This window comes from Lissotriton vulgaris, chromosome 4_1 (assembly GCF_964263255.1).
Source record: "Lissotriton vulgaris chromosome 4_1, aLisVul1.2, whole genome shotgun sequence".
Taxonomy (NCBI): Eukaryota; Metazoa; Chordata; class Amphibia; order Caudata; family Salamandridae; genus Lissotriton; species Lissotriton vulgaris.
Window position 1 is genome coordinate 2,085,455,367 of NC_141691.1, and position 18,695 is coordinate 2,085,474,061.

An 18,695-nucleotide genomic window follows, 5' to 3' on the forward strand; every position below is an offset into this window, starting at 1 on the left:
CAAAAATTTAAAGCGCGTATTATCAATTCCATTGGGTTCATCAAATAGTTTCTGCCATGATGAAATGGGAATGAGTTATGTGACTGATATCATTCGTCTCTCGCCTTTATTACTATCGGTAAAATATGGCTATCTGAGGACCTCCAGCTTTCCAGAGATATTCTCCAAGACTGTAAGAGTCTTGATAATGCAAAGCAGATCCCTTGGTTGTCATATGTCAGTGATATGTTACATAAAATAGGTTTGGGTCATGTTAATGACAATCCTGAAAATATCCAGGGAGACATTAAAGCCCAAATTAAAACAAGTTACCGGAAATCCTTAAACACACTATGTTCGGTTAGGCCAACAGGTTGTGTGGATAAACTACAGCACCAGTTTTATTTAACTTTTACAACCCATGTGCAATGGCGGTTTTATCTCACAAGGTTTAGGCTAAACATTCTTCACTTTCTTTTCGCCTTTCCTAAACAAGGGTGTTGGTGTGAGAGGCTGCCCCCTTGACCCTGCAATAACAGAGTTAGTCAGAGTACCATACATGTTGTCCTCTTTTGTTCTTTATATCAGGAACCAAGGACCAGATTTATCAAGCCCATCCTGAAGGGGCGGCAACCATGTAATTATAAAGAAGGTTATGACTACTTGTTATCGCTATCATCTTCTGGAGTATGTTGCGCCATGTTAAACTTTATACGAATGTCACTCCAGATTAGGAAACGGTATGGCTAATTTGGCCTTAGACCTGTACATTGTTGTGGGAACCTGTATTTACTTGTTGCTGTATGATGGCCACTCAATTATAATTATTGTGTGTAATAATACTCACTGACTTAGGGTGATTAGTATGGGTCCTATTGTCTGTATGTCTTTATCCTGACAAATGATCCGTGGAATGTATCAACTTATGTTTTAATCTTCTTAATGTGTAAATTATAGATGGTTCATTTTAAAATTGTAATCATGTTTTGTAATTTAAAATGTATACTTTTATGATTCTTTGTTTGAATCGAATAAAAAATTTTTGAACCGAACCGATTTACACAGTGCCGGCTCCTCAGAAATGGGGAACAAGTGTTGCCCCACTGCTTTTAAGCAGTGCGAAGAAGAAGCATAAAGTGATAATAATTTTATGTACATTTTATGCTTCCTGCTGCCTTGCGGGCGGGGCTGTTGTGCTATCAGAGTAGGGCAAGAGAGGAGTGGTTTGCTCACTGCTAAGTGCATAATGACTGTTTGATCGGCCATCTTGGGCTCCCAATCCAGTCATGCGCACTGCAATTGTTCTCATTGCATGCTGCATTACAGCCTGCATGGAGTACAAGTCCAGGCTCCAATTCCCTGGTAGATCGTCTAACCAGGATGCTCAACACCAATCACAATGCAGCACTGCAGCACTGTGCAGCACTGTGATTGGTCAGGGGAGGCTGAGTGCCTACCAATCACAATGCTGTAATGCAGCATCGTGTGTGATTAGTAAGTGGTGCCTGGCTGCGCTTCCATCCAATATGGAAAAGGACAGGAGTGGAGACGCGGGACCTCGGTCAAAAATTCATTTTTTTTAAATGTTTTCTTTTAAATATGTGCGACCCCTCCTCCCCGTGCGACCTTCCCGCCCCACCACCCGCTAGCCACACCGTCTGCCGCTAGATTTACAAAAGTGTATTTGTCAGTGAAGCTCATATTTTTTTGACACTCATCTACAAGTGGCTACAGGGTGCTTGAATGTCTGTAGGATTAGGCCTCTCTACCCAATCCACAGCTCGCGGCCATCGCCTACCGTGGCCTGCTGCGAACAGATAAGGCTGTGTGCCCTGAGGTCGACCTTACCCCTGGCTGCTAACTGTGCCCTATGCCCTCCCCCTACAGACATCGAACCCCCAATGTGCAGGCAGGGACGTCTTAAGGATTCTAGGGGCCCGGGCCAAAAGGATATTTGGGGACCCTGTTCAGAACAGCTTTGAATTTACGATCCAGTTTCAGCTGGTTCATATCCTCTTTGGCCAGGTCACTGACAGTGCACAAACAACCTAGTACAAACTCTAAATGTGTTTACATCTAATATTCAGGGACAGTGACGTCTGTTTTCAATATCGTAACACAGCTTCAGCAGGTCACTAATATTACTGCAAACAATCTCTGTGACACCCTCCCTGTTCTCATATGTGAGGTCCTCTTTTGATCTAAAAGAAACTTTTTAAATACATATTTGTCAGAAAAATGTATGTAATAGACTACCACACATTACCTACATTAATAATTGATTAAAGGAAAACGATATTTACAATAATCAGTTTAAGAATTTTTCAAGGTCACCATCGCAAGACTCTCTCGGGGGGCCCTCTGACAGCCTGGGGCCCCGGGCCAGAGCCCACTTTGCTCATGCATTAAAACGGCTCTGTGTGCAGGGCTGGTTCAGGCCGGCTCTATGCTCAAGGTGCTGTGGCCAGCACGTCCAGTCCATCCTGGGCAGCTGAACCCCCTCTAGGTGTACGACTGGGCTCTGTACCTGGCCTTCAGCCAAATCCTGCGCCTGTGACTCCGCAGGCTGGCTGCCAGAGGCCCGACCCTAACCCCACACAGCTTCTGGCCATCTGCTGCTAAGGTTGGCCAATGCCTCTGGGTCCCAGCCAGACCCTGCCCCAACACACTATTCGCACCCAACTCCCTCAGCGCATAGGGTTTGGCTCACCCTACTCTGCCTTTACTAAGCATGGGCGGAAAATCCGTTTCGCTCGCGGATTTTGCGGATTTTCGGTAAATTTGCAATCCGCGAGATTCGCGAATCTCCCGCAAAATCCGCAAATCCGCGAGCAGCGGATTTTGCTCGCACTGTTCGCGTGAGTTCGCGGCTTCCCAGTACAACTTCGCGCCCCGCGAATAAGCGCAAAATTGCAGAAATACGATTTTAGCAAAACTGAAACTACTTACCAGGTTCAAAAGTTCAGGCTCATCATTAGTAGCCATTTCCTGTAGTGCTTCCTGAGGGGCCCCTCCAGAGTTCAGTTGCCAGTTGCAACTATTATGTGACCCTGCTCTGAACCTCAGAATAGTTACACATATGCCACAAAGGTCCTGAATTACAGCTAAGGGAGACAAGCAGGAGCCAGGCTGGAAGTTCAAATCCATTAATCAGCCCCTAATTCATTATTGTCAGTTGGGGCAGGGCAGGTGTTGTAACTAATTTTGCAACAATGAAAGCACTTGCAAGTGCAAAAGATCACTAATCAGGAAGCACTAAGGAAGCAGGTGCCAGCTAAAAAAATATTCTGTGACACATTAATCAGCCCCAAATTAATTCAGGTCACTTGAGGCAGGGAAGGTGTGCTTGCTTTGCCACAATAATGTACACTGACTGGACAACCAGAGGGTGCTGTGATGAAACAGAGGGTGGCATGGGTGGGCCAGAGGGTGGCATGAGTAGTCAGAGAGTGGCAGTGGTGACAGAGAGTGGCAGTGATGAAGAAGAGTGTCCCAAACAGGCTGGACACGTAGAAACAACAAGTTCGCGAAACTTGCGACCCGACAGGTAAGTTCGCAATTTGCGACATTGTACAAAACCCTCGCGAACTGGCAGAAACCCGCGCAAACACACAAAAAAAAAATCCGCAAATTCGCGAGAATTCGTGGATTTTGCGGATTGCGAGTTCGCAAATCCGCAAAATTCGCGAACGCGAGATTCGCAAAATTCGCCCATGCTTAGCCTTTACCCAGTCTGGTTACTTAACATTTTTGTTCATTTCTTGCCTACTTTTGCGAAACTGAGAATCCGTGCAAAGCATTCCTAACTCCCATACCTGTTGAGAGATGGTGGCTCTGATCCCCTAACGCTGATCACTCCCTAGGAGGCCTGTGTGAAATGTAAATTCCGCCAGTGTCATTTGCATCATTTTCAGAATTTTGTGTCATCCAAAATTCCCCCAAATATGCCATTACAGGACTGTGAGTAATTGCACTTCTATTGTGATAAACATTTACCAAAAATGCATCATTTGCAGCAAAACTTCACTGCAAACCAATAGGAGCAACAGGAAAGCAACTGCTTATGTTTTTTGAAAGATTGTTCTTGCCCAAAGCTCACCCTGGCATTGAAAATAGAACAAGAATGCATTTCGTGCTCAACTGTGGAGCTAGAGGGCGGATATGAATTTCACATAATTATGCTCAATTTTGCGTAATTACCTAAAAGCAAATTGGACACATTATCTCCTACCTACATAGGTGATCTGTGTTTTAGTGAAGCTCCCCAGAGTTTGTGGCACCCAAGTAGGAAGTAAGCCTTGACACCAAAGCTCCAAAGCTCGTTTCTTGGATCTGGCATTCAGTCTTGGCCCTGGTCTTCTGCACTTGTCTTGGAGTCTTAATTCTTTCTTGAAATGAGGGAGCTTTGAGGATGGGGGGGATTGAGGATCATCCTACTTACTGGATTGGCCACCACAAGAAAAATGTTTATTTTGCCGCAGCAAATCATGTCACTTTGGTCACAGAATTTGCAACTCGACAAAAATCTCTTTTGTCCAGAAGGATTCTTTAATTTTTTGATTCCCACCGACCAAATATAAAAACGTCTTAACTCTTTAAAGCCTACCTGGCACATTTTTACAATGTACTTATATTTTATAAACCACAGAACAGACATACACTAAAATTAAACAAACACATAATTTGAGTGAAATACTAAATTCATGCAAAATCTGTTGTAAAACTGTTCAGAAGCTTTGACTGTAGTAGCAAGAAATGTTCCTATGGCTGCTGAAATGGAAAAATAATTTTTTAAGCTCCCTTAACTTTTTTCTCTTTGCACTGATGCAAGAAAATTGGCATGCTAGAACTTGGATCATTCCCCTAGGTGATCATTACATTTGATACTGATCAATCCACAGGGTCAAATGTTATACACAATTCAAAAATCTTCTTTTCAGCAGCACGTGTAGCGCACCCATAAGTACACAGTGGTGACATATACATATATTTTACATATATATTCAATGCCAAAAACAAAAGGTAAAGTGAATCTAAGGTTAGCTAAAATATAAGGCATTTAATTCAATGTGTTCAATTCAAGGCAATTGTAGAGTGCACAACTGCCTCTGAAGACTCATCCAGGTGTTAGCGGAGGGTCCTGGAGGAAGAAAAACCTGAGAATGCGGCAAGTCTAAATGCCCACTAGATAGGTGTCGAGAGGAAGGTTACGAGGCTACGTCTGAAAATAGTTAACAGTTCATTTTAATATATTATCATATGTTAAATTCATACAGAAATTCCTGTTGAGGTGAAGTTAATGTTATGTAGATTTGTAGACCATAGTATCACTTGATGGGCCAGGTTCCTTTCCATAAAATGTCTTTGGAACCTCTGGTCAATGGATTCCTGGTGTCTGCTTAGAAGTGTGGAGGGGAGAAATGACTTTCCATTTCAGGTTTATGACAACAGAGTTTCATGACTTCGAAGAATCACAGACTCCATGTTCTAAGTTTAGTCGATTTATTACAAAGCCAATAATAACTGGACATGCAAGCACCTCAAAAGGAGGTTGTAAGGATACATAGAAATTAATTAGAAGCCGAACCTACGTGCAATTTTGAGTTTCTGGACCATGAAAAGAAATACAAATTCCAAAATTAGAATGCAAGCTACAAGGGCTCCTACATCAAGATCAGAATTCATTTGAAAGTAATCAGTAAAGTGTTAGTCTATCCCTACACTACCACTAACATGACATCCCTTCTTAGCATTCCCCGGGCAAGTTAGGAAAAGCTGTCAGTGTGTGAAGACTTCCTAAAAAGTTCCCTCACATTGTATGGGTCAGGCAGCAAAAAGCTACAGAGCTCGTTCTAAGATGTTCCTTCCTTCTCTGTCGACCTATTCCCTTCTTCTCCTCATTCAACCACCAGGGCACTGTTCCTAATTACAACACAAAAATCATAGAACACGCTCATTTCACATCATCTGATTGCCTCACACCTGACACCTCTGTCAGGTGATTTTCCGCTCCACTTTGACACTCCCGGCCTCTGGGTCAATGACCTTGATTCTCAGGCTTTCTCCAGTGAGAAAGAACACCATCTAACATTATCAGCACTCCTTGTTCAAATGTATCCTCTCCGCCCTAAGCATAACTCCTAAACAAAAGCGTTATTCTAACTTACAAGGATGAATTTCTCCACCTGCAACAGAAACGTGAGAAAGAACAAATTCAACATACACATGACATTTAACTATTAAATCAAAACGAGGGTTTCCAGGGAAATGCATTTCAGGCCTACAGAAATGAGCCAACAAAAGAAAATAACATGCAGACCTTATAAAACTACAGTTGGATGCACATTTCACTCAGCATTTCTAAATTAACACGTTACATAATCACATCAAATACGTAAATATTTACGAGCATCATACATAAATTCTGTACGTTAATGTTTTCAGTTCAATACACATGTATTGTAACATCAGTTTCCTTCAATTGTTATAGAAAAATATCCTTAACACATCACTCTTCATGTTATTACAGTACACATTCTAATGACCAACATTAACACAACAAAATAATGAATGCAGGTGCAAACTACTTGTTATTATAATGCACCCCTACAAATAAAAGCTCTCTATCGCACTCGTGAGGGTATCCTGATGCTCAGCAGGTGAAAGTCCCTCAGTGGTACTCCTCGAAAAACGAGGCCTTCAGCTTCATATAGAATTCAAAATGTGAAAAAGGAGATGGTGGTAATAAATAACTTATAAAGTGCACGTTCCCAAAGGTATCATGGTGCAAACATCTAAGAGAGAAGATGAGATGTACAGGCCAAACTATATCTCTTGGGTGAAAGATTCCTCGAAGAGCCTTGGTTTTAATTCCAGTCTACATGGTTCCACTGATGTTATTGGTTGAATAGCTACTGGAAGAGAATTACAAATCCTAGGCGTCATACTGAAAACCTTTGCCCTCCCATTCTTCATTTTTGAAATCTAGGGAGCATAAATAAGTTGGCCTTGGATGACTGCAAAATCTTAGCTGGAGCATATCTCACCACATGCTTACCAAGGAAATCCGGAGGTAGGCCATGTGGAGCCATGAAAACTGGCAAACAAAACTCAAACTGGATATGCCGTAATATTGGCAGCCAGTGAATTTGTTTCAACAGTGGAAGAGAATGTGCTCAATGAGGGACTTTAAACAACAGCTTGGCAGCAGCATTCTGCAGTAGTTGAAGTCTCTTTAAATCACATTGTGGTAATCCTAAATAGATGCTATTGGAATAGTCAATTCTCCTGCCAATCATAGCTGCCATAATTGTTTTCATGGCTCGAAAAGAAAAGTAAGGCCTAAGCTTCCTCACTGTTCATTGAAAGAATATCCCTTTGGAAATCACAGCGAACTTATTTTGCTCTTCGATTGCTAAGCTTTTTTCCACTGTATTAAGTGTAGGAAGCAGGCTCAATTATCTGGGCAAATAATGATCAGTCCAAGCTTCCAGATGATCATTGAGGACAACATGAGTCATTAATTTCAAGAAATTAGCATTCATCCACTCACAAATAAAGCGTACTGCATCTTGAAATAAAAATTGGTCTGTCTCCACATTTTCTAGGCATAAAATAATCTAGGAGTCATCTACATAGTAAAAAATGTGGCATCCTTTTCTAGATAACTCCTTTATTAAAGTCTGTGTAGCAATATTAAACAGGTAAAGGGAAAGTGCTGATGCCTGGGGAACTCCACAATTGACCTTAGGCTTTATAAGGCGCTAATTGTACTGCATAGGTTATGTTACTAATAAAAGAACTTCATACAGAGTGCCATGGTCAGATCACTGGTGGCTTCCTTATAGAGTGGCAAGGTCAGATCATTGGCGACCTCCATATAGAATCGCATGGTCAGATCATTGGTGACCTCCATATATAGTGGTATTGTCAGATCAATGGGACCTCCATATAGAGTGGCAAGGTCACATCATTGGGACTTCCATATAGAGGCGGGGAGGTCAGATCATCCGGGACCTCTATATAGAGTGGCAAAGTCAGATCATTGGAGACCTGTACATAGAGTGGTATGGTGAGATCATTGGTGATCCCCATATAGAGCGGCTTCGTCAGATCATTAGCAACCTCCAGATAGAGTGGCAAAGTCAGATCATTGATGACCTCCACATAGAATCGCATGGTCAGATCATTGGCGACCTCCATCTATAGTGGCATGGTTAAATCATTGGAGACCTCAACATACAGTGACATGGTCAGATCATTGGAGCCCTCAGCATACATTGAGATGCCCAAATCATTGGTGACCTCCATATAGAGTTGCATGGTCAGATCATTGGTGACCTCCATATAGAGTGGCATGGTCAGATAATTGGAGAGCTCAGCATACAGTGATATACTCAGATCATTGCCGACCTCCATATAGAGTGGCATGCTCAGATCATTGGAGACCTCAACATACAGTGACATGGTCAGATCATTGGAGACCTCAGCATACAGTGACATGGTCAGATTATTGTAGTCCTCAGCATACAGTGGCATACTCAGATCAATTGTGACCTACATATAGAATCACATGGTCATATCATTGCCGACCTCCATATAGAGTGGCATGGTCAGATCATTGGAGACCTCTATATAGAATCACATGGTGAGATCATTGGCAACCTCCATATATAGTGGCATTGTTAGATCATTGGAGACCTCAACATACAGTGACATGGTCAGATCATTGGAGACCTCAGCATACAGTGACACGCTCAGATCATTGGTGACCTCCATATAGAATCACATGGTCAGATCATTGGTGACCTCCATATAGAGTAGCATGGTCAGATGGTTAGATACCTCAGCTAACAGTGACATGCTCAGATCATTGGTGACATCCATATAGAGTTGCATGGTCAGCTCATTGGAGAACTCAGCATACAGTGACATGGTCAGATCATTGTAGACCTCAGCATACAGTGACACGCTCAGATCATTGGTGACCTCCATATAGAATCACATGGTCAGATCATTGGCGACCTCCATATAGAGTGGCATGGTCAGATGATTCGAGACCTCAGCTAACAGTGACATGCTCAAATCATTGTTGAACTCCATATAGAGTTGCATGGTCAGATCATTGCCGACCTCCATAACGAGTGGCATGGTCAGATCATTGGAGATCTCAGCATAGAGTGACATGCTCAAATCATTGGTGACCTCCATATTGTCGAGCGCCAAATCCAGAATCAGGCTTCCACAGGATCAGAAGACCTTTTCTCAGCTCCCCTACTCCACTGCAGCCAAAATCTCTTTTAACTAGCAGTAAAGTGGGGGAAAGGGAAATGGGAGAGAAAGAGAGACTGCCACTGTGGTGTCTTGCTCGACTGGAATTTCCGTTAGGGAAACTTCTACACCTGTAATCACAAAGCACAAGATTACTAGTTCTTACCAACCACCCTAAAGTGAATTAGAGAAGAACATAACACTCTACAAACTTTTACTAACTTTACATGAGCTTACAGTTGTAATTGCTTCTCTCTTACGTAAATATTAGTGTTGTAGGTTTGAATTTCTTGAAGCAACTGATTACTCTGGATTCCTTTTCAAGTTCGTAGTGGAAAAGAATACAATTCGGTTCATTGCAGGTAAGATGGTAAGCACAAATATATATATATATTTTTACCTATTCGAAGGCAATTGCAACTGGAATTCTAGGTAGACACACTAACATTCCGTCTCAAAGCCTCTTGTAATTCTGACTTGCTGTTCTTCTTTATGTAAAGACTTATAAGCAGTTCATTAAGCGCTGTAAACAACACTGAAACTCATGTGCGCTGTTCATGAGGAATACAATGACCTCCTGAACTCTTAGATACTTCTTTAGCAACAGACAATGTCCAGATACTGTTACCCAGAACGTCTTCATAAATATATTTCTCTAGAAGTGAATAGGAAACGAAAAGCGGCTAACTGGAAAAATGAGACACTAATTAGTCTCTCCTTATCTAGCTGCCGCTATACCTGTATTCCCAAGAAGGCTGAGCATCCGCTCACAGAACTCCTCACTAAATTTAAGTCTAAACGGGAAGAGCAGAATAGGCAAGCAGGAAAAACCCTCGTGAAGATTCTCCGACTCAAAACCGGAGCACAGTAAACAAGCTGCTACACCCAGTAAGTTGACAGTTGAAGTGCGCAGAGCAAATTTGCTCGCACACACACCTAACTGCCACCAGAAAACTAGAGTGCTAACTAACCGATCGCGACGGCCGCCATATTGGAAACAGCAAAAACGGCAGCCGCGATTTAAATGGACTTCCTTAAGCAGTGAGCCACCAATTGCGTCCAAGACAACTGAGGCTTTCTTCTTACACCCTCCAAGTGTCTCTTTGTAGAATGAGCCCGGGGATCTGCAATCCTGACACATATAGCGTTGCATGGTCATATCATTTCCGACCTCCATATAGAGTGGCATGGTCAGATCTTTGGAACCTCAGCAAACAGTCACATGCTTATATCATAGGTGACCTCCATATATAATTGCATGTTCAGATCATTGGCGACCTCCATAAGTAGTGGTTTGGTCAGATCATTAGTGACCTCCATATAGAGTGGTAGAAAAGGGGATGGTGATGGACGGAGCATCTGAACCAATCAAACACTCACACCCAGTCAACAGATCTGGGTTTAATCCATCACCGTTCTTTAGCCCACTCTGCCACCCCAGTTCAGACATGGCCATATGGAAATCAGTCTGACCCTATGCCTCATGGGAACAGTCCAGCTCGTACTGCAAAGCCATGCCTTGCCTCGACCGGAAATAAGCTTTCTAGGACCGGTTTCTGGCATTACAGCCGTCTTCAGCCAGGCTTGCTTGAATCCAGTGGCAAAGTGAGCAAGGGACTCACGTCTCAGCATATCCTGCCAACTTATGGCGAACAAAGCGGTACAAAAGGGGGTGGTGATGGACGGAGCATCTTAACCAATCAAATACTCACACCCAGTCTACAGATCTGGGTTTAATCCCAACCTCAGCATACAGTGACATGGTGAGATCATTGGAGACCTCCATATAGAGTGCCATGGTCAGGTCATTGGAGACCTCCTAATAGAGTGGCATGGTCAGATCATTGGCAACCTCTATATCGAGTGGCATGGTCCGACCATTGGCGACCTCCATATAGACTAACATGGTCAGATCATTGGCAACCTCAGCATAGAGTGACATGGTCAGATCATTGGAGACCTCCATATAGAGTGGGATGGTCAGATCATTGCCGACCTTCATATAGAGTGGCATGGTCAGATGATGAGGCCTCAGCATACAGTGACATGCTCAGATCATTGGCAACCTCAGCATAGAGTGACATGGTCAGATTATTGGAGACCTCTATATCGAGTGGGATGGTCAGATCATTGCCGACCTCCATATAGAATTGCATGGTCAGATAATTGGCTAGCTCCATAAAGAATGGCATGGTCAGATCATTGGCATCCTAATCATAGAGTGACATGGTCAGATCATTTGAGACCTGCATATAGAGTGGCATGGTCAGATCATTGGAGACCTCCGTATAGAGTGGCAAGGTCAGATCATTGGTGACCTTCATATATAGTTGCATGGTCAGATCATTGGAGACCTCAGCATACAGTGACATGGTCAGATCATTGGAGACCTCAGCATACAGTGACATGGTCAGATCATTGTAGTCCTCAGCATACAGTGGCATACTCAGATCATTGGTGATCTACATATAGAATCGCATGGTCAGATCATTGGCGACCTCCATATAGAGTGGCATGATCAGATCTTTGGAGACCTCTATATATAGTGGCATTGTTAGATCATTGGAGACCTCAACATACAGGGACATGGTGAGATCATTGGAGACCTCAGCATACAGTGACACGCTCAGATCATTGGTGACCTCCATATAGAATCACATGGTCAGATCATTGGCGACCTCCATATAGAGTAGCATGGTCAGATGGTTAGAGACCTCAGCTTACAGTGACATGCTCAGATCATTGGTGACCTCCATATAGAGTTGCATGGTCAGATCATTGGAGACCTCAGCATACAGTGACATGCTGAAATCATTGGTGACCTCTATATAGAGTTGCATGGTCAGATCATTGCCGACCTCCACATAGAGTGGCATGGTCAGATCATTGGAGACCTCAGCATACAGCGACATGCTCAAACAGTGGTGACCTCCATTTAGAGTTACATGGTCAGATCATTGCCGACCTCCATATAGAGTGGCATGGTCAGATCATTGGAGACCTCAGCATACAGTGACATGCTCAAATCATTGGTGACTTCCATATACAGCTGCATGGTCAGATCATTGCCGGTCTCCATATAGAGTGGCATGGTCAGATCATTGGAGACCTCAGCATACAGTGACATGGTCAGATCATTGGAGACCTCAGCATACAGCGACATTCTCAGATCATTGTGACCTCCATATAGAATTGCATGTTCAGATCATTGGCAACCTCCATAAATAGTGACTTGGTCAGATCATTGAAGACCTCAGCATAGTATGACATGGTCAGATCATTAGAATCCTCAGCATACAGTGACATACTCCGATCATTGTGACCTCCATATAGAATCGCATAGTCAGATCATAGGTGACCTACATATACTGTGGCATGGTCAGATCACAAGCAGCCTCCATATGAAGCGGCATCGTCAGATCATTGCCAACCTCCATATAGAGTGGCATGATCAAATCTGGAGAACTCCATATTGAATTCTATGGTCAGATAATTGGCGACCTCCATAAATAGCGGAATTGTTAGATCATTGGAGACCTCAACATACAGTGACATGCTCAGATCATGGGTGACCCCCATATAGAATCACATGGTCAGATTATTGCTGACCTCCATATAGAGTGGCATGGTCAGATCATTGGAGACCTCAACATACAGTGACAAGCTCAGATCATGGGTGACCTCCATAAAGAATCGCATAGTCAGATCATAGGTGACATACATATAGAGTGGCTTGATCAGATCATTTGCAGCCTCCAAATGAAGCTGCATGCTCAGATCATTGGTGACCTCTATATAGAATCGTATGGTCAGATCATAGGCGAACACCGCATAGAATAACAAGGTCAGATCATTGGCAACCTCAGCATATAGTGACATGGTCAGATCATTGGGGACCTCCATATAGAATCGCATGTTCAGATCATTGGCAACCTCCATAAATAGTGACTTGGTCAGATCATTGAAGACCTCAGCATAGTGTGACATGGTCAGATCATTAGAATCCTCAGCATACAGTGAATACTCCGATCATTGGTGACCTCCATATAGAATTGCATAGTTAGATCATAGGTGACCTACATATACAGTGGTATGGTCAGATCACAAGCAGCCTCCATATGAAGCAGCATCGTCAGATCATTGCCGACCTCCATATAGAGTGGCATGATCAAATCTGGAGACCTCCATATAAAATTCTATGGTCAGATAATTGGCGACCTCCATAAATAGCGGAATTGTTAGATCATTGGAGACCTCAACATACAGTGACATGCTCAGATCATGGGTGACCTCCATATAGAATCATATGGTCAGATCATTGCTGACCTCCATATAGAGTGGCATGGTCAGATCATTGGAGACCTCAGCATACAGTGACAAGCTCAGATCATGGGTGACCTCCATAAAGAATCGCATAGTCAGATCATAGGTGACAGACATATAGAGTGGCTTGGTCAGATCATTTGCAGCCTCCATATGAAGCTGCATGCTCAGATCATTGGTGACCTCTATATAGAATCGCATGGTCAGATCATAGGCGAACACCGCATAGAGTAACAAGGTCAGATCATTGGCAACCTCAGCATATAGTGACATGGTCAGATCATTTGAGGCCTCCATATAGAGTGGCATGGTTAGATCATTGGTGACCTCCATGTATAGTGGCTTGATTAGACCATTGGCGACCTCCATATGGAGTGGCTTGGTCAGTTCTTTTGTGACCTCCATATAGAGTGGCATGGTCAGGTCATTGGTGACCTCCAAATAGAGAGCCATTGTCATATCATTGGCAAACTCTATATAGAGTGGCATGGTCATACCATTGCTGGCCTCCATATAGAGTAACATGGTCAGATCATTGGCAACCTCAGCATAGAGTGACATGTTCAGATCATTGGCATCCTCAGCATAGAGTAACATGGTCAGATCATTGGAAACCTCCATATAGAGTGGGATGATCAGATCATTGCCGACCTTCATATAGAGCGGCATGGTCAGATCATTGGAGACCTCAGCATACAGTGACATGCTCCGGTCATTGGTGACCTCCATATAGAATGGCATGGTCAGATCATTGGAGACCTAAGCTTACAGTGACATGGTCAGATCATTGGCATCCTCAGCATAGAGTGACATGGTCAGATAATTGGAGACCTCCATATAGAGTGGGATGGTCAGATCATTGCCGACCTTCATATAGAGTGGCATGGTCAGATGATGAGGCCTCAGCATACAGTGACATGGTCAGATCATTGGCATCCTCAGCATAGAGTGACATGGTCAGATCATTGGAGACCTCCATATAGAGTGGGATGGTCAGATCATTGCCGACCTTCATATAGAGTGGCATGGTCAGATGATGAGGCCTCAGCATACAGTGACATGGTCAGATCATTGGCATCCTCAGCATAGAGTGACATGGTCAGATCATTGGAGACCTCCATAGAGAGTGGCATGGTCAGATCATTGAAGACCTCCATATAGAGTGGCATGGTCAGATCATTGGCGACCTTCATATAAAATGGCATGGTCAAATCATTGGAGACCTCAGCATACAGTGACATGGTCAGATCATTGGAGACCTCAGCATACAGTGACATGGTCAGATCATTGTACACTTAACATTTGCCCTTCCCAGAAATTGTGTGTCAAGTTATCTTGTTTTTATAAGACAATTTAGCATCTATTCAAGGTAGCTACACACAGGGAAAGCATCTGGCTCTTCTATTCCCTCAGCTTTCGAGACATGGGTGGCTCAAGTACAAACTGCTGGCAGCCTTCTCAACTTTTAGGAGATTTCTCTGGAAGAGCACAGAGAGGTCATTTTAAATGTGCCCCTGCCCTCCTGTTGGCTCCTGTCCACCCAGCATTTTGGCTGAGGCAGTGGAGACCAGTATCCCTATGTTTAATAAACTATTTAATGGCACATTGGCCTAAGGGGTAGTGCGCAAGGAATGTAAACATGCATCTTTGATTCCTTGGTTTAACCTGCATTGGCAGAGCCAATAGTTCTCTCCTAAGGGCGAGCTACTGGCTATGTCGGGTGTGGGTGTTGAACAGAAAGTTGGGTGGTGAATTGTGGATTACAGCACTTGCAAGAAAAGCAGAATTAAGTGGCCAGCACTTCCTAATTCAAAGTTTTTTTATTTTTGTCTGTTGTGCAGATGAAAGTTTTGCAGTGAAATAGCGCTTTTTGCTTCCTCATTTGAAGTCCCAGAAGGCAGAGTTTCCCAGAGCAAACATACATAACATCTGCATAAGCATGTTTAATTCCATCTGATACCTCCATGAAAAGAGAGAGGATGTGGTGGTACTGCCGAAGCTGGCGACTTTGGAGCTGGAGAACCAGGTTAGAGTCTGTGCTGGTTCAACATCCCTGAACCTTAGCAAATCACTTAATCTCCATGTGCCTACATAAAATGAATGTTGCCTTTTGTAAAGCACTCCAACAACTTTGGGTCAAGTGCACTCTATATAAAAGCTGCAACAAAAAACAAACATCAGAGGTTGGGAGAAAGGCTTCTGACCTTTTGGCTCAGTTGTTGTCCTGGGTTGGGAGGCAGGGGGAACAAGCAAAGACAGACAATGGGGAGGGAGCAAACAACAGATCTAGTCACTCTATAGAGTGGCTTAAAAAAAGAAAAAAAAATAGATTCCAAAAGCACACACATAACAATACAAGTACTTGTGCCATGCACTAGGGGAGTGTCACATGCAAGAAGAGAGACGTGCTGACTGCAGAGCTAACCAGCAGGAGCTCAGCAATTGAGAGTGAATTGGAAGTAATGTGTGGCCTCTAAGTTCACTAAGAGTGAACAACATGTCTCGCCTAGACAGCACATAAGCTTTCCAGGTGAGACCTAAACAGCCTAACTTGCAGGGGGGGGGGGCTAAGACTTTGCTACACCACCAGCATCACACCAGCATCACACTTAGTGCTCTGATGTCCACAGTTATAAATAATAGTGAGATTCAGTTTACTTTGGCTGAGTCTGGGCCACTGGATTGAAATAATATGGATTATGCAGTGGCAGCAGAATAAGGAGCCAGTCCAATCAGAATCATCTCATGTATTCCTAACATAATGATTGCACTGCCCCAGTGTACCTGCATCAAGAGCTGGTTACCCAGGTAACACAGAGACTCTCCTAGCAGCCACCATGTTGATAGTCATAGATACCAACTACCGGGCAGGAACTGATTAGCTTGTGGGAGAATAGGTGAAGGGTGCAGCATGTTAAAGGAATGGAGAGAACCCCTTATAAGGGCCCAGTTAGAAGCCTGGCAGTCTGAGGATTGCTAGACTCGTAGTGGCATGGTGGTGGCAGGTCCAGCCCCTGCTACACAGGTGATCTCACCGCCCCATTAGGAGTTGGCCAGTTGGACCACCCTGGACTGCTGGAGTGGCTGTCAGAGACAGCAATATGCTTGGTGGGACCGACGCGGTCCTTCCAACTATATTACAGGGTTTCTTTTCTCCAAGGTTTACATGGAGGTTCTTCCTCCATGTAAACCTTGGAGGAGAAGAAACAAAGGGGGCCCTACAGGGCCTTCCTGTGCCTCAACTGCATGTGGATGCACACAGGAGGGCATTACATGTGCCCCCCTGTGTGCATGCACATAGGTTCCTGAATGACATGGACTTTCAAGTTCATGCCATGCAGGAATCTTGTAGCCCAATACTTCTCACAGAAAATAGAGCTCATCTACCAAAAAATAGCCGAGTCAGGGAGCCAACCTGCGGACTCCATGTCATTCGATCTGCCAGCACAGGCAACATCTCGGTTGCTAAAGAGTTTTCATCGTGTGACACTGACAGATGTAGATACTCTTCTTTGCATGGACAAATCAGGTTCCCCCCTAGATACTATTTCGGCCAAAGTTGTCAAGTCTCTGGTCTGCCATTTCTCTTCTCTCATTCAGGGTCTTTTCAATCTCTCACTGAGAGAGGGTCATGTTCCGTCAGAATAGAAAGCAGCACAGGTCATGCCTATCTACAAGAACAACAAGGCTCCACTAACAAACCTCTCTAATCTCCGCCCCATTTTGCTCCTTCCCTTCCTGAGCAAGCTTCTGGAGAAGCACATAAATAAACACCTCTCCAACCATGTCGAACAGGCTGGTTACCAAGACTCCTCTCAGTCAGGCTTCAGGCCCCAATATAGCACAGAATCAGCTCTGCTTGCAGTCACGGATAACATCAGGATAGCCCTAGATAGGGGCCAATCTATGATTCTGGTGCTGTTGGACCTATCACGGTTTCACACCACATATTGCTCAGGAGACTGAAGGCGGCTGGACTTAGAGATTCTGCTCTGCAGTGGATGACAAGTTTTCTTTCTTCTCGTTCTCAGACCGTCATCCTTGGCCTGTACTGCTCATGGCCTATGGAATTAACCACCGGAGTGCCCCAGGGCTCCTGTTTGAGCACCAGTTTGTTTAATATCTATGTTGCTCCCTTGGCCGACCTCTTCAGGGCATGTAGGTGTATTCCCAACTCTTACGCCGATGACACACAACTGATTTTCCCATTTGACAAGTTCACTCCAACAGTACAGGCAACCTTCTCCTCTGGTATGAGAGCTATCTCTAACTAGATGAAGAGTAACTTCCTCCAATGTAATGTTGGGAAGACGGAGATTCTGCTCTTTTGGGAGGTTCTACTACTATGGACTCTGGATTGGTGGCAGGCTGACCTTGGGGTTCACCCTGATCCTGATGCTAAATCCCTGGTCAAAGACCTAGGCATTTATCTTGATCAGGCTCTTACCCTAAAGGAGCATGCCGCTCAGACAGCCGGTTCCTGTTTTCATACAATGGGCCTACTACGCCGAGTCTTTCCTTTGCTTCCTGACTTAACATGGAAGACCTTGGCTCAGGCAATTATATTAAGTTGTCTGGACCACTGAAATGACTTGTTGATTTCTGCTAATGAGGTCTCACTTAGCAGACTGCAGGTAGTCCAGAACACTGCAGCATGATTGGTCCTCAATGCCTCTCCCAGGACTGCCTCCCGCCCTCTTCTTTGCCTGCTGCACTGGCTTCCAATACGTGAGCAGGTCAAGTTCGAAGTCAGTTGTAACATCCACAAGGCTTTATTTAACCTTGGCCCCGCCTATCTGTCTGAGAAATTGCCACCCTATCTACCTTCTAGGTCCCTCTGCTCGGGATCCAAATCTCTTCTTGTAGTCCCTCGAGTCAAGAAAGCCAGACTAGGTGGGAAGGCTCTTTTCCATCTTAGTCCCCTATCCTGGAACAAACTTCCTCTGAATCTAGGACAATGTTTAGACCACCTACAATTTAGTAAACAGCTTAAAACCACTTTTTTCCATCTGTGATGTTGCAATTCAGCCTCATGTTCTGCCTTTGGTCCAAGGCACAGAGATACCCCTTCGGGGGTCATTTCAGGAGCCACGTCCCAGGGCATGACTATGATGTTTTGGTGA

The 18,695-nt window shown here is 44.0% G+C and overlaps 1 protein-coding gene across 1 annotated transcript in view; it reads left to right on the top strand.

The window, feature by feature from the left end:
* LOC147725086 (uncharacterized) overlaps positions 1–18,695 on the top strand; it is a 449,247-nt gene that overhangs the window by 265,716 nt on the left and 164,836 nt on the right. The gene's annotated exons all lie outside the window — the stretch shown is intronic.